The following is a 17,817-nucleotide window of genomic DNA, read 5'->3' on the forward strand; positions in this document are numbered from 1 at the left end:
TTTGGGAGGAGGAGGGCAAGGGTATATACTCAATGTAAATTATACCAAAAACTATGCTCACTTTAATGTAAGTACATAAATATTTCAAAATTCAGGCGGGGGCATTGACCCTCCTCAGGCCTGGGTTTATCATGCAAATTAGAACAGTGGCTTTGTAATTGTTCTGATTTACAATTGCTGTTTTGTAATTTGACAATTAAACATAAAAATTATTTATTGTAGTCAATAGATCAATAAATAAGGAGCTAATTAAATTTTTAAAAAGTTTCAAAATTAAGAATTCTTTAGTAATGTCCTAATTTATTTTGAATGAGGAAAAGGAGCTTTGGTTAGGCAAAAATAGCTTTAGCAATCAAAATATTTTTAAAAATTGGGAGAAAAACTTTTCAAAGGATAATAATATAGTCAATAGATCAACGGTTTAAATTTAAAATAAAAGGAAAAAAAATGATTTTCCAAAATTTGGTAAATAAATCAGTAAAAAGTTATTAAGCATTATTGACTTTTTTAATGTTTGTAGCAGGTGCAAAGCATTTTAATTGGGATCTTATTTGTTTACTATAAAAAATAATACATTTTTACTTCCTTTTACAGAAAAGGAAGTATTGTATTTGCGAAAAAATTTCACTCAAAAATAGACCTTAATTTCCATTTTACTCACCCCTGAATGAACAGAGTTTGTCCCTGAGTTTTTTTTTTTTTCGACTCGACCACACATGGATAAGTGCCTAAGAACGTATAGACACGCAAAATATTAATTTTGACGATTCCCGAGTTAATTACAACGATATCATTCAAATGCACAGCTGTCCCTCGCTACTTTGTGCTTCGAATTTCGCGACTTCACTACATTGCGGTTTTTTCGGTTTTTTTTTAAATATAGTAATTAGCCTTTTTTATGCACTCGTGTAAACTTTTTCCTACAAAAGAATAACATAGTACGTTTTCCAAGTAAGGTAAGCTCTTCTGAGGGGCTGTAGTTGTACTAGTTGAGGAAGTGGAGGTATAAAATCGCCGAAGAAAGTGTAGGAATCGCTATTTCATTTTAACTGTTAAACACTATAACTGGAAAGTATGCATCACCAGTCGATAAATTCATCTGTAATTGGTGTTCAATAGTGTACTAGCTTTTTATGTTGTATGCGCAATACCTTTAATGAGGATAAATGTAGAAGAAGAACGGGGACACATATGATCACTAACTGGCAATTAATTCTTTATCGAACAAGTTATGCTATTTTCATAGATTAGTAGTAGTGTGTAAGAACTGCATGTGTGTATGTAGTAGTTTTATTTCCCAATAAATAACTAAGTAATATCTATTACATCTAATATATCTCATTTTCTCATTAAGTAATGCAAATGTAATGGTGGCTTAGGGTGCTTTTTTATGTCTAGGGGGCTCTAACTATGCTAAAAACCTATTTAAATTGCCCTAAATAAGTTAATGCGCTCTAGTAAAAAAAATATTCGGTTTATGAATACAGAATCCTACTTCGCGGAAATTCAGTTATCGCGGTAAAGCCTGGAATGAATTAACCACAATAAACTAGGGTTGATTGTATCCACCTTCGTGTAGCACAAATAAGGTCTTCGCAATGGAAGATTTTATTTATGCTACAGTGGAATATAACTAATAAAATATAATGAAAAATCCACTTACATGAGGCACAGTCATTAATTAGACAATATTTCCCTTCATAGCCCTTGGAACAAGTACAGGTGTAAGATCCATTAGTATTCACACATGTGGCCCCATTGCGACAAGGAGATGAAACTTCACATTCATCTATATCCTCATCACACAATCGGCCTGTCGGAGAAGAAAAGACGTTTTAATGATTCACAAGTTATTTTAGAGATTATGAAAAATATTTTAATTTAACGAAAACCACCCTCCTCGGTTTATAGTTTTGGCTTATATCGGCTTCCCATGTCCTTTCGTTACAAGTTTTGAAACTTCTTTTGGTTTTGTAAAGTATTTATTTTCAATATGAACAGAAGTAAAAATTAAGTAAATAGCACTATGGCCTAGTTGATGTTTAATTGGAAAAATAATATAGTGACATAATATTATATCCACGATTAAGATTTGCATACCAATGCACAATCTTACCTTACTGAGATATAAAAGCGCAGCTTGGGGTTAAACAGCACATGCGATATTCTACACAAAAATAATTTAATACATTTATTTTCTGTTTATTTTTCGGTTTTCATTTGGTTTTAAAGTTATTATTTATAGTTTTTTTTTTTTTTTTTTTTTTTTTTTTTTGAGCAATTAGCTTTGACTTTTCTTACAATGAAAAGTGCACAGTAAAAAGTTTGAATCTAATGTTGTAAAGTTTCCTTATAATAAGAAATCAAGTCAAAACCATCATTGTAATTAATGACTGATTCTTTCATTAATTTTTGTTAGGTAATTTTGTTATCTTTCGATTGTAACTAATAACTGTTTTGAAAAGTAAAAGCCTGTGGTGAAAGGCGGTAGTCACTGTGTCCAGACCCCTCTCTGTGCAAAATTAAATTATGCCTGCTTCTATTTACAATTCAAAGTATCACACTTTTTTTTATGCCTCCTCCCAGTTGAGAAATTTCTTACTAGATCTCTGGTAAGCAATCAATGTATTTTCTCCCCTTAATAACAATATCTCCAATTGTGAAAAAATTGTTTCCTTATTACTAGACCCGGAAAAAATAAATAAATCAAAATGTTCTTACCAGTATAGCCTAGATTACAACTACAAGCAAAATCTTGGTAGTTAAATGATGGAATGCATTTTGCACTGTTTTTGCACTTGTTTGGACTGCATGGATCCAATTCGATTTCACAATTTGTTCCTGTAAAAGGCACTTCACATGCGCACTGGTAACTGTTGACAAGATCAATGCATGAGCCACCATTTAAACAAGGATCAATTGCACAGTCATTAATGTTGATTTCACAGTTCTTCCCAGAATATCCAGGAAGACAGGTGCATGTGTAGCTAGCTAAAGAGTCTCGGCAACTTCCCCCATGTTGACAAGGGTTTGACTGGCATTCGTCAATATCCATTTCACATCGGCGTCCTCCATATCCTATAACAAATTTACATAAATTAATGATGGTCAATTTATGATAACAATCACTGGTGATTCACCAAAAATATTGAATCCTTCACCAATGTCTTTGTTATGTGAACATTAACATTCACTGGCGGATGTTGACATTGACCAGTTTTCTGTCCTTCACAGTAACATTTTAATATAATTTATTTTCTATTCTATACAACAAAAGCTTTTTTATTTATTGCAGTCATAGTTAGGAACTTAGTTAGTCTCTAAACAGACATAAACAAAGAAGAATTGCATGATCTTTTCCATTTGTTAAAAGGAAGTAATTTTAGTTAGCGTATTATAAAAATATTTCATAAACTAAGTTAAGAGTAAAGAAGATATTTTTTTTGTTTGCAATAAGTTTTATGATTAAAATAGGACTCCTACATAAAAAGGAACAAAAAGAGTCAGAGCGGACATGTTTCATATTCATGCACATATTCAAGGAGATAAATTTAAATTTAATTCTTTACAGGATTACATTCAAGCAAAAGGGCTGAAGGGTCTATTCTGATTCATTAGAATTTTGTGAACAGTAGGTAAGAGTTCCGATTTCCTCTGGCCAGACCATTGTAATAGAAGAGTTGAACTCATTCAGAAAATTTAAAAGAAGTTAGTGAATTCAAGAATAAGTCTACTTTGCCTTATTGTAAATTCAGTATTGATTAGGAATGTGATGCACAACATAAACTCACCAGGAGGGCAGTGGCATATAAATCTATTAACTCCATCTTCACAAGTTGCTCCATGGCGACAAGGATTACTGGCACATTCATTTACATCGGATAAGCATCTAGCATCATAATAACCACGAGGACATTCACAACGAAAACCATCAATAAGGTCAGTGCATGTACCACCGTTAGCACATGGATTACTTGCACAGTCATCGATATTTGATTCACAATGTAAACCTAAATAAGTTTCAAATAATCACATCAAAATATATATGCACTAAACAGAAAAAATATATAGATAGTATATATGAATAAAAATGCAATAAAATACTAGTAAATGTAGGCCTATTTGTGAAAGAAGAATGTTTTGTGTTGTTGTTGTGCCTTATTCCCCCTGATCTAGTTGAAGCTAAACCAGGTCCATGAGTTTATGTATTGTTAGAAAGTTGTACACTAAAAGCGGATTAGTCGTTAGATCTTTGTATGTTAGTCCCAAACAAGCAAGAAGGTGGGAAGGAGAGGCCTCAGCTGAAGAATGTTTAAAGATTATTCTTTCCTACTGCACTGATTTTGTTTCGATTCTTGCACACAGACACCTTGGCCCCAGAAGCAGTTTTTTTCTTCTTTTTTTTTTTTTGTAAAATTGGGCTGTATTACTGATTTTTAATATTATTGATTACGTAAATTAGAAAAACGTGGAATATGGCATCAAAAATCGGGGCAGATGGCCACCTAGACTTTTCCCTTTTCATTCCAGTTTTAATTCTTATAAAATAAGATGCAAAAAGTCCATTTATTTAGAATTTTTAATTTTCACTTTCATGAAATAAATCAGTCTACCTTATAAAATTTACTTTTCAATTGATCATTAATTTCTCGCTCCGAAAAGTGAGGGGGAAAGGCCCCTACACATTTGGAAGTGAGGGGGCAGTTGACGCCCCCCCCCCCACGAGCTACCTATGTATAGTATGGATGAACATGCAAATGCTGTTTCACAGAAAATGTTTAAAAAATTGCACATATTGACATTTTTTTTAAGGAAGCTCATTTTTTACCCTAGCTTTCTTTCTCTAGCATTTTTTGATTATGCTGACTGGGTGATAATAGATTCTGTTACATGTGAAGCCGACATTTTTTTTATCATGATGTTTTAGCTATCATACTTATCTCATCGTGGCATTTCACTTGCATAGAACTTAAAATTTTTACTGTTGGGAGATATAGGACAGCAGGTGCATGGGGTTTTTCTGGCAGAAAATTTTAAAAAATATATTTGAGTTTGTAGATAGTTTTACATTTTATCAAGAACTGGTGAAGAAATTGTTTACAGTTTAAAAAATTACCAGTAAATCCAGGATGGCAAACACAGGTGTAAGAATTTATTCCATCCTTGCAGTTAGCTCCATTTCGACAAGGATTGCTGAAGCATTCATTCACATTGTGCTCACAGTTAAATCCAGACGTTCCTGGAAGACACCTGCACTGATATCCATTCACAAGATCTTCACACATGCCATCATTCTGACATGGGTTGCTCAAGCATTCATTGATTTGGGTTTGGCAAAGTCTTCCAGTGTAACCTCATTGGCAGTTGCAGTGGAATGAGTTAATACCATCAACGCACTCCCCATAACGACAAGGAAAAGACTGACAGTCATTGATGTTGGTCTCACAATTGATGCCAATAAATCCTGAAAATGAGATTAAATTTCCATTAATTTATTGTAAAGTTTGATACGTGTTGTACTGATTCATGCAATGTAAGACTACAGAAAATTATGCACTTTTGATACATGTATAGCATGGGCACCCATGGGGGGGGGGGCAAGTGGAGGATCAAGCCTTCCTCCCCCTAGAAATTAAAGCTTCTTTGCTTTTAGTACTTTTTTCTTTGCAAAAATGCAATAACATTTCTTTTGCAGCCATTAATGAATAAGTTGTTAAAAATATCAAATTTTAATGACTCTAATGTGTCTTGATATCGGTTTCTATGGGGAAAATATCCTACTAAACCATGGGGGAAATATCTGAGCCTTCCACCCCCCAACTCCTTACAATTTTGCATATGGGCGCCCATGATGTATAGTGCAAGAAAATTGGAAATAATACTCTTAATTGCAAAGAAGGTGGTAAAAAAATAAATTCTTTAACCAGGGTCTAAGAACAAAGAGATATGCTGACTTGAGCAGAAAAACAGCAGTATCTACAAATTTTGTGTATGTTTTTCTTTTTTTTTTCTTTTTCTTTTTTGCATATTTGGCATTATCTTACTTCAGTTTTACTGTACATTCATGATTATTTAGTTTCTGTTGAAAATAAAGCATTAAACAAACTTAAAAATTCAATATTCACTGTTTTTTTCGGGAATCAAAAATATATATCTTCAAAAATCTCTATGATTTTCTTTTTTTTTCCTAAATTGTAGTTACTACCATTTCATTTCGCAACATTTTAGCAAGGTAGAAAAGCGGAATAACTGAACTTTTGGGGCTAAGCAAATTGGTGACAAACAAATCAAAATTCCTTTATAATTGAGATTATAAATACGGTTCATTGCAATTTCAACAGATTCTGTTTTTGAATGCATAACATTAAAAAAGATGAAAAATTAACTAAAATGGAGTGGTAAAATTTGATCTCTAAATTTGGAAACAACCTTAATATGTAAATCATACATATGTTACTCAAAACGTATGAAAATCATATGTAAAGGGTAAATCAAACATAAATTATACCTGGAGGGCATTGGCAAATATAGCTGGCAATTGTATCAATACATCTGGCACCATTTTGGCAAGGATGACTTAAACAATCATCTTCATTTATTTCACACTTTTTCCCAGAAAATCCTATGGGACACATACACTGGAAACCATTTATCAAATCAGTGCAGATGCCATTGTTAAGACAGGGTCTTGAAGAGCATTCATCAATATCTTCTTCACAAAATATTCCTTTATAACCTGAGAAAAGAAATATAATTGTGATAAATCAAAAACTTTTATTAAAAACCATCAATAGTTCATTTAAAAAAGTATTTCATGCATCCACCAAAGTCTTTGCAAAATTAAATATATAAAAAACTAATGTATTTCTTGAAACTTGTTGATGATTTATGATCTACAGAGTTGGCTAGCATTTAAATTGTGGATGAATCCAACTTGTTTTCAGTAACAGCTTACGAAAAAGATTTGTATTTTCATAAGAGATAGCTGAAACTAGTTTAAAGCATAAAAATATCCCTTAAAGGAACTTAAGTTATAAGCGCCATTAACAATTATAAACATGACTTATGATCGCCTAAAAATTTTAATACTTTAATTTTGGAAACTTTTTGAAAAAATCTTCCTACACCCTTCCCCCTTGAGTCATCCAAAGATAGCCCAAAACAAAGCTCTTAAAATTTCAGAAACTAAAATATTTCGGGCTGGGGGTGCGGAATACCCCCCCCCCTCTCATTGTGTTTACTAAACGCAGTGTAAGTTTTTGTTTAAGATTTATTTTTCTATTGAGAGAGCAACTCCCTTCCACACATCGCCAAAGACAACCCAAAGTTTTAAGACTTCAATTTCAATGCTTCGGGGAGAGAGACCCTTTCCCCCCGAACTCTTTCCTCTAAGGTCACTACATTTTATTTAAATTTGTGGTTTCCCCTTTTCATCACCGAAGATTTAAGAATTTAAATTCTAAAACGTATTGAGAGAAAGCCTTCGCATTCCCTCTTCTTAAATCTTCCAAAGATTACCTAAAGCTGAGTTCTGAATACTTTAGCTTGGAATATTTTTCGGGAAAGGAGAACCCCGAACCCCAAGATGGTCCAAAGTTGCGCTTTTAAGACTCCAGTTTCGGAATTTCGCCTAAAGAGATCCCCCTCCCTCCCTTTTGACATTGACAAAGACAGCCTAAAAGATTTAAGACTTCAGTTACAAACACTTTTCGGGAGAGGGTCGCAAATGCCCTTTAACTTAAGTCATTTCAGTATAGCCTCAAATAGTTTTTAATACGTCAGCTTCAAAACATTTTCATGTTAGAACACCAAAACCATCTCGCATAAATTCACCAAAGATTGCCTAAGTTAGTGTTTTTAAGACTCCAGTCTTCGATTTTTTTAAAACACACTTTTACATCATTAGAGATAGCCTAAAACTTTTTGACTTTTAAATTTTTAAGAGGTTGCAGAGGAGAAATATCGAATCACTCCTAGCATCAAAAATATTTTCAATTCAGTTTTTCGATATTTTATACTGTAACCCGTGAGTAACCCCCCCCCCCCCCCAGATTGTTCAAGATATCAACGTTTTAAGACCCCAGTATCGTGGGTTAATTTGCGGACAGATTACCCACTTTGCAAGAGCAGCGTTTTTTCGCAAACTCGTGCTGCCGTCATTTTTCTCCCCTTTCCTTTCTCTCCCCCCCCATCCCATATTTCCATTCTAGCGAGTGTTTGATTCAATGACATTAGAATTTAGTGATTCCTCAAGTCATTGTCAAAAATGCAGGAACGGTTGTCCATCGGTGTTTCCAACCAGCTTAAAATCCCCCCCCCCCCGATTATTTCCAAAATTCTCATTTTCATTAAAATCTTCAAAATCCTTGATAGTTTCTGTTTTACCTGGTATGTGGACGCCCTTTGCTTTGGCGAAAATATTTCATTTATTTTTGTCAATCACTCTCATTCGGTGATGCAGATTCAACTCTTAAGACATTTTAAGAGCGTACATAATTTTCATTTATGCGTGTAAAGTTTGCAAAGAAAAAAAAAGCAAATGAAAAAAACGAAAGAATGATTTAAAATAGCATGAGAAAAGGCTAAATTTTCAATTAGAGCCGATTGCCTCGAAAAATCAGGGAGAATAGCGAGCAATTCCTCGGTCTGCAATGCAGTGAGTTGGGTATAACAAAGCTATACCTAAAAAAAAGTTAAACGGCGCGAGTCAAAAAGCCACTCCTCCAAAAGCACGTTGCAAACAAAACAAGCACATGGCGGAAAACCGAAAGAATGTCAATGTAAATTCGTGGTTATGGAACGGTCCAGTAATATTAAAGCATATTTTTCAAACACTCAATTTTTCTTTTTTCATTAAAAACTAAAAGAAAGTCATTGAATTTCTTTCCGTCCCGACCTCCGTCCCGGAAATTTTGTCAAGACAGAAATCCGTCCTGAGACGGAAGGTCTTGCACCCATGGATATTATTATTTCTATATCAGGTTGTTCAATATATATCAGGTTAGATATATCAGGTTGTTGAGAGAAAACACCACTGATTATAAAGGAATATAAGTTGCTCTTTTTTCTTTTGTTTCATTGAAATTATGATTGAAATCGAACTTAGTTAATCGTGCAAAATGGGAAAATTTCATTTTACAGTTATTTTTGAAAAAGAATCAAGTCCCTGCTTAGAGAAAAAAATGTCTTCAGTTTGGCAATTTTTCAGTTAAGATATAAAATATTAATGAGCAATGCATTTTTCCCTGCAGAAGTCCTTTTATTAGCCTTGTAGCTCGCCTTTGAACCCTTTCCAATACATTAATGTCTTTCTTAAGATAAGGAGACCAAAACTTAACAGCATACTCCAAATGAGGTCTTACCAAACTTCTATATAAGGGCAGAAGAACTTCTTTAAATTTATTTGAAATAGATCTATTGATAAACCCAAGCATCTTATTGGCTTTGTTGCTAGCAATGCTGCACTGTTGGCTAAACTTTAAATCCTGACTTATTCAGACCCCCAGATCAGTAACTTTGTCTGCCTGACTAATGACTGAACCTTTGAAATAATAACTTGTACACTTGTTTCCATGCCCTAAATGAAGCACTTGACATTTCCCAACATTAACAGCCATACCCCATTTATCAGCCCACTCCGTAATATGATCCAGATCCTCTTGCAACTGATTTGCTTGTTCTTCATTTTCTACAGTCCCCATAACTTTGACATCATCAGCAAAACAATTCATGTTCCCAGAAATATTTTTGTGAATATCGTTCATAAAAACAATGAACAAAACAGGCCCTAACACTGATCCTTGAGGAACCCCGCTTAAAACCTCACTCCAATTAGAGTAATTTCCCCTTACAACTACCCTTTGTTTCCTTCCGGTCAGCCAGTTTTTTACCCAAATGAAAGTTTTCTCTCCTATTCCTACATCAGCTAATTTGCTAAGTAGAGCAACATGCGGTACCTTATCGAAAGCTTTTTGAAAATCAATGTAAACAACATCTACAGGCTTCTTATTGTCCAAATTCTTCATGAAAATAATTTTAAAAAACATGATTTATTGCACATTTTATGTTATCTTTAATAGTTTGTATTGAGGTAAATATCCAATTCTGATTTTCGAAACCAAGGCAAGTAATAGTCTCGTCTAATTCCATCTTGAGAATGACCAAACATGGCGCCTGCGCGTAAAATTCATTATAGTTTCTTGAATTTGTTACATTAAAGTAGTAATAAATTCAAGATCCTTAGAAAACAATTTGGATAAAATAGTCAGTTGTTTAGCACATTAGCCTCTAAAGTAAATCAAAATAAGATAATATTCTAAAGATTAAACTTAGCATTTTTAAAGACAATAATTAAGAATAATTCGAAAAAAATTGCCACATTTTGCATTATTTTCAACAGTTCCTTTTGAAAACGTAGGCACTTAAAAGGCTTGCGTACCAACATCTCAGGAATGACCAAGCTTGGCAGCTATGCCAAGAATTGAGATATAAATTTCTGAATTTGTTGCAAAAAAAATTTAAAATTCTCATGAGACTACACTTTAGTTGAAAAGTTTTTAGCGCTTTTGAGTCCAAAGCAATGAGGATAAAGTGAAATTTTAAATTTTTCCATTTCTTAAGAAAATTAGTTGAAAAAAAAAAACGATTTGATACACATTGAGTTATTTTCATTACTTTGCAGTTAAATAAGCATCCAATTCTGCTCTTCTTGGAAAACTTTGGCACTTAAGCGTCTTATCTACTTCAATTTTGTGAATGACCAAATATGGCGGCTATGTTTCTTGCTGAAACATCCATCGCCTTTCCGGTCAAAAAACGATCTCCAAACGATCTTTGCCCTAGTTGATTTTTTTTTCTTTTATTTTTTTTTTCTTCTTCCTTTCTATCTATTCTTTGGTAAAATTATCTGCAGGCCGTTTCTGCTACCGGGACTAGCTGGACGGACCAATTTAAAATAGTTTTACTTTTTTTCTTTAGAAGATGATATTGACGTAACTTAAATGAATCAGTATTAAAATTTTTACGAAGTAGATTTCCTTTTACGTTAAACTGTTTTTTTTTCCTTTTTTTTGGGGGGGGGGAGGTTAGTTTCAACTTTGTCAAACAACATTTCTTAGTTTCTTAACTCAACGTTTCTTAGTTTTTTAACTCAACAAAAGTTTTCTTCCAAACTTCACTTGTCGACCGATCATTTGTTACTTAAGGCTGCGTTCATTTTTATGGTTCTTAATTTTAGAAGGTGTAGAAAAAGGGAAAATAATGTGACTGGATGGATGAAATGATGGAAAAGAGCACTTTTGATTGTAGGAACAGTGACAATATTCTAGTACCTGTGCTAAACTTAAACCTTCCCCCGCAGACTCAATGACGTCAACATGAATGCTTTCGAAAATGAACAGCCTGTCGAAAAACACTTCTTCCCTTACGTAATGAAAATTATTTCGTCAACAATTCGGACGTGTGGGTGTCCGATTCGGACATCCGTCCTTTTGCTTTCCGATTGGCCCGAGCGAATAATCTATCGCACAGATCTGATCGAGCCAAAAGTGGAAATGGGAGAAAGCGATGGAATTCAATTTTTTCCGTAGGCAATTGCAGTTGAAAACGAATGCAACCAGAATGCTTAATGTAGAGTGGAGTTTTACCAAAGACTCCCAAAGATGTTGCCATGTGGGGATTTAATTGACCATCTTTTACTTTCATGTGAGAGTACACCAGTGAGATTTACCATTCAATACCAAATAGGAGATTTGTTGGGCACATTTAATGGATTAATAGCAATCCTGGGATTAGGTAGTGGATGGTTTTACCAAGAACAGAAAGTTTGCCTTGTGAATAGCCAGACATTCCAGTGGCGGACATAGAACTGAGAAGGAGACGAATATGTCACAGAGTGTGTGGCACTGAAGTCTTTGTCACACAAATAAAGTTAAAGCTATAATTGAGAGCATGAAATTTTACCATCAATAACAAGTCAAGGGGGCCCAAAACCAGAAAAAAGGAACTCTGTATAAAGCAACTGTACAGTTTTATTCTAATTTGTCCCATTTTGGAAGCGCAAGGTCCGTTTCAGGAATATATGTTCCTAATTGACTTTTTCAACTTTGATAGGAATATTTTATTAAAAAAGTACTTTCACATTTGGAGGAAATGTATCAACAAAAATTGGTTCATAAAATTCAGAATTATTTTTATTTTACTTTACATACAGCGACATCAGCCACCTGTCCTTAGGGGGTCCAAAAAAGACAATATTCCCCTACTATCCATAACAGAAGGCAACTTTTCCGCACTGTTGGAACTTTGGATTATGATTTCTCATATTTTAAAAAGATACTGACAAAACGATAAATTTTTAATTTTGCATAATGATGCACACAAAAGTCCAAAAAAACCTCTGAAGTGCAACTGTGTTTGTTGACATGCTCATTAAGGTGCATTGAAAAACATTTTTTAAATCCCGATATCAAATTTCAAATACATGCCGAAAAGTAGCTTATTTTATCATCAGAATGTGTGCAGCATTTTGATGACCTGAGTCGATATCTTCTGCTGCCTCTGGAGCCAATCATCACACAAAATTCCTAAATTGTCATTTTTTCAATATTTTTTTTCAAATAAAAAAATTGAAGACTGTCATTCCAATGTTGCAGAAAAAACGCTTTACATTAGTGTTCAAAGGAAAAACAAAAATAAATGAGCCGATGTGTGCATCACATGACTTCCTTTTACACCAATTTAATGTCATTTCCTTATTAGTGGCAATTTAATGTGATTCAATAGTTGACTCCCTAAGTATCACCAACAGTGGCCAAATTGAAACCGGATTTTTTATAAAAATCGCCAAATTGGTGACAAAACTTGGCGACCAAAAGACTGGCGATGTATAACCAAGTGTGAACCAAATAATAACACCACTTGAGTTTGCATTGATATTAACAATGATTTCTCCCCAGAAAGGTGCAAAAGACACCTTTAGAAATACCAGAATGCAACCAAAAGGGGAGGTGCACAACTAGACCTCACTAGGATCTACCTACCAAAGTTCAACTTTCTAGGACATACCGTTCTTGAGTTATGCGACATACAAACGCACATACCGAAGTCACAAAAAAACTCGTAATAAACTCGAGAATTGTCAAAATGGATATTTCGGGTGTCTGTACGTTCCTATGGTACGTCTGTGGTCGGATGGAATAAAAAACTCAACACTCATTCGGGGGTGAGCAAAATGGAAATGAAGGTCGATTTTTGAGTGAAAAATTTTTCGCGAATACAATACTTCCTTTTTTGTAAAAGGATGTAGAGTTAAAAGTCACATTTCATGAAGAAGCACTTTATGTAGACCAATTTGCTCTAAATATGAAAATATTTTTTAAATAAATTATTTTTACAAAATACAAACTGTACGTACAGTTGTTCTACAGAGTTTTCCAAGTACAGTAGGACCTCGATTATCCGAGGGGACTGCTACTGCCTCAGACTTGATTAATAGAAACTTTGTACAAAAACTTGTCAGGATCGCAAATTTCAATAAGTATCAATAAAAAACACAAAGAATATTCTTAAGGGATGTAAATGAACGCATAAAAAGGAATGTTTTACAGTTAAAAAACTAAAAGTGAAAGTAACTTGTAAGCTTTATAGAGTCCAGAGTCCATTAAATATTTATACAATATAAAGTTTAAAACAGAAAAAAAAACTGAAATTTACGAAAAATATTTTTATCTCAAAATTAAAAATTCATCATTTTATTAATGTACATTCAGGTTTTTAAAAAAACACCTAAAACACCTGAAAAACAGAGAAATGAAACTTATCTTTGTCAGGGCTTACCTATCTACAAAAAATAGACTTCATCATCGGCTCGGTTAACAGAAACCTCGGTTAATAGAAGCTCGGTTAATCAAGGCTCAACTACCCGTGGTTTTTACCATCCTGTCCAAAACTGTCCGAAAGTGTCCAAAACGACATTACTAGAGAAACTTATTTTGCGAGAAAACATCAAAACATAACAAAATGTGTCAAAGTTATGTTTTATATTGATCATTCAAGTATAAATTTATATGTAACTTATTTATACAGCTGATTCTAATGTAGTTACGTACAAGTTACTATTTATTAAAAATTTAAATTTGTACGAATGAGTTTTTTTCCTCCCAGAATAGTAATCGAATTTTTCGACATTTGTGCATGCTTGCAAAAGAAAATGTTCAAAACAAGTGCAATATTTGATTTTACTACAAAAATTGTCATTTATTGCATTTCCAGAACATATATTGAAAATATGAATTAAAAAATAAATTGCACTAGTTTTAAAATATAAGTGCTATATTAAATCTATTTATTGTTCGTTAATCTATGATTTTTTTATTAAAATATAATGTAAAACTAATGCGTAAAATCCATTTTTTTTTAAATCAGTCTTTTTTTTGCTGCATCTAAATATTACACATTTAATAACATTCCTTTGAGTTACAAACGGAAATGAAAGGAGTTGTCTTGGTGTGTGGTGAATTTCTTTTTATAATTCTACCTACTGTTAAACAAGGAAGTTTTTAATGTAACTGAGTTACTTGCAATCTCTTAAAGTAAAATATTTTTTTAACGAGCATTTCGGAACAAACATTATCGAATACTCCTTAATTAAAAACCATTAATATTTATATTAATGCATCACCAATACTGTAGTAAACACGAATTGATTAGATTATACCCCTTTAGCTTTTGAACACTTATGGACAGTTCAAGACACTTTCGGACAGTTTGAGATAAAAACCACCTGCCCTGTCCTAAACCAGTTTTGGACAGTCCAAAACCCAACCCTGCTCGGGCCTCTTTGGCATGTCATTGAGGCACTTGCCAGTAAAATTTGATGCACTCAATTTTTAATCTTTGACATCATTTAGGTGTCAAAATCAATGGAACACTCTCTTCGACATTTTGGGCTCCTTCTCAGTTCTATGTCCGCCACAGGAAAGTCTGTCTATTCACAAGCCAAACTTTGTCCTCGATAAAAGCACCCACGACCTTATCCACCCTTGCTGCTAATCCATTAAATGTGCCTAACGATTCCCTATTTGGTATTGAGTGGTAGATCTCACTGGTGTACTCTCACATGGAAGTACAAGATGGTCAATCAAATCCTTACATGCCAACATCTATGCATGTCTTTGGACAGTGTAAAACTCCACTCTAGCTACATTAAGCATTCTGGTTACATTCGTTTCAACTCTGCAGTTGCCTAAAGAAAAAATTGAATTACATCATGTTCTCATATTCCCGCTTTTGGCTCGAGATTAGATCTGCGTGACAGATTATTCGCTAGGGTCCACCGGAAAGCGAGAGGACGGATGTCCGAATCGGACACCCACACGTCCAAATGATTGACGAAATAATTTTCATTACGTGAGGGAGGAAGTGTTTTTCGACTGGCGGTTCATTTTCGAGAGCATTCATGTTGACGTCGTGGTGTCTGCGGGGAAAGGTTTAGGTTGATCACAGGTACTAGAATATTGTCGCCACAAAACTGTTTCTACAAACAAAAGGGTTCTTTCCATCATTTCATCCATTCAGTCAAATTATTTTCCCCTTTTTTTGACACCTTCTAAAATTAAGACCCATCGACATGAGCAGAGCCCTTAGTAACAAAATGATCGGTCGACAAGTCTTAAAGAAAAAACTTTCGTACAGTTAAAAAAATCAAGACATGTTGTTTAGACTGAAAATAAATCCACCCCTCCTCCCCTAAAGCAAAAAAAAACATTAATTTGAACGCAAAAGCAGTTTTTAGGAAATCTGCTTAATAAAAATTCTAAATACGATTCACTCAAGTTACGTCAATACATGGTCCCAATAGATGGCGCTGACGCTTAAAGGGCCTCGACAATTCACGACTCTTCCGTGTCAAATGGATGCAGCTCATGCTTCCACCAATCAATGTCGATGTTTCAAAGTTTGTTTATTTTTGATTGGATGTCAAGAGGCACTGAACACAACCCCTGCATCCACCAATCAATGCCAACGAAATGGAAACGGGTTCCCTGTAGCGCCCTCTTTGTCGCCATGAGTTTCAGCGACTGTCACGGCCAATGAGAATTAAGTGGGGACATGGTTGATTCTCTAAGGTGGAAACTCACTTTATTTTCATATTTTTAAAGCCGGCTGGGAAAAAACATTGGTCCAATAAAAGAAAGCGAGTCATTTTTTGTTCTGCTTTTCAAAACCAGTTACCAAGGCTCAGCGGCTCGTACGTAAGTACATCGCTGTAATACCTTTTAAATACAATGTAAAGTACTATAACAGGGTTCATACACTGGTGGTTTAAAAAAAATTCCCTGACTTTTTTCAGGTTTTCCAGGTTGTTTTTTAGAAAATCCCAGGTTTCTAGCTTCATTCAAAATTAAGTTCAAAAAGCAATATTTGAAAAATAATTGAAATTGTTTCAAGTAGCCCCCAATGCAGAAGAACTGAAACTTTTCCCCTTAAATTAAAAAGAAAATAAAACAAATATTCGATCTAAAAATATTTGGGGGGAAAAAAACAAATACTTGATTTTTTTTTCCTTTCTTTTCTCTCTCAAAATTTTAAGTTTTTTTGTAGTTGTTGTTTTAATTGGGAACTTTCAACTTATTTTAGCGGTTCTTCAATGTCACGTGTCATGCGTAATATTAGCGTCTTACTGGAGTCGTGCAGCCATCTTTTTGCATCCACTTTTGGTTTACAATTCTTCCTTTTATTTCTTATTGTTCACATATTAAAAGATGCTTACATTAAAACTAAAATTTTTCTTCTGTAGAAATTTTTTTAAATATTTATAATTTGTTGCACATTTTATGTTACTTTCAACAGTTTACATTGAGATAAACATCCAATTCTGTTATTTGAAGTTTACGTTTACTTCCACTGTGCAAAGTAACAAATATGGTAACTAAGTGAAAAATTTAAGATAAGTAGACTTTTGAATTTGTAGCATCAAAGTAATTATAAAAAAATTGATAATCCTGAAAAAACTACAATTGAGACAAAATAGTCTGTTTTAGCACATAAGTGTCCAAATCGATAAAATAAAAAAATATTCTGAAGATAAAATTTTGAATTTTTCGGGTAAATAATTATGAATTATCCGAAAACAAAAGGCACATTTTGTGTTGTTTTCAATAGTTTGCATTGCAATTAACATCCAATGCCCTTTTCGGGAACTTAGGCACTTAAAAAGTCTTGTGTACTTCCATCTTGGGAATGACCAAATATGGCGGTTAAGCTCAAGATATAAGAAATAATGTTTTGAATTTGCAGCATGAAAACAATTTTTTGTAAAAAATCCATCTTCATGAAACTACAATTCAGGTGAAAAGTTTTGAGCACATTTGCTTCCAAGGCAATAAAGGGTAAGATTAAAGTTTTTAAAAATAAAATTTTTCATTTTGCAAGAAAATTTAGAACAATAAATAAAATAAAATCAATTTGCAGCACATTTTGTGCAATTTTCATTGGTTTGCAGATGAAAAAAAACATCCAATTCTGCTTTGTTTTCGGAAACATTTAAAAATCATGTCCACTTCCATCTCGTGAACGACCAAACGTGGCGGCTACGTTTCACATGTAGCTGATAAGACTTTCGGATCAAAAAAAAGGACTTTCCACGATCGACCTTCCCATCTTCAGGCTTTGTGCTTCCGAAGCAGCCAAGTGTCTTCTCCCCTGTCGAGTTCGTGCATCATTGTTCACACGAGGAATTTTTTCTCGGGAACGATGGCGGGTCAAAAATGGCGACCGCAAAAGTTCTTTTGGCTCGCCACTTTTTTTACTGCTAGC

At 33.8% G+C, this 17,817-nt stretch overlaps 1 pseudogene; it reads right to left on the reverse strand.

Moving 5' to 3' along the window:
• Positions 1–17,817, reverse strand: part of LOC129233472 (neurogenic locus Notch protein-like) — a 57,768-nt pseudogene that overhangs the window by 38,052 nt on the left and 1,899 nt on the right.

This window comes from Uloborus diversus, unplaced genomic scaffold, assembly GCF_026930045.1.
Source record: "Uloborus diversus isolate 005 unplaced genomic scaffold, Udiv.v.3.1 scaffold_440, whole genome shotgun sequence".
Lineage (NCBI taxonomy): Eukaryota > Metazoa > Arthropoda > Arachnida > Araneae > Uloboridae > Uloborus > Uloborus diversus.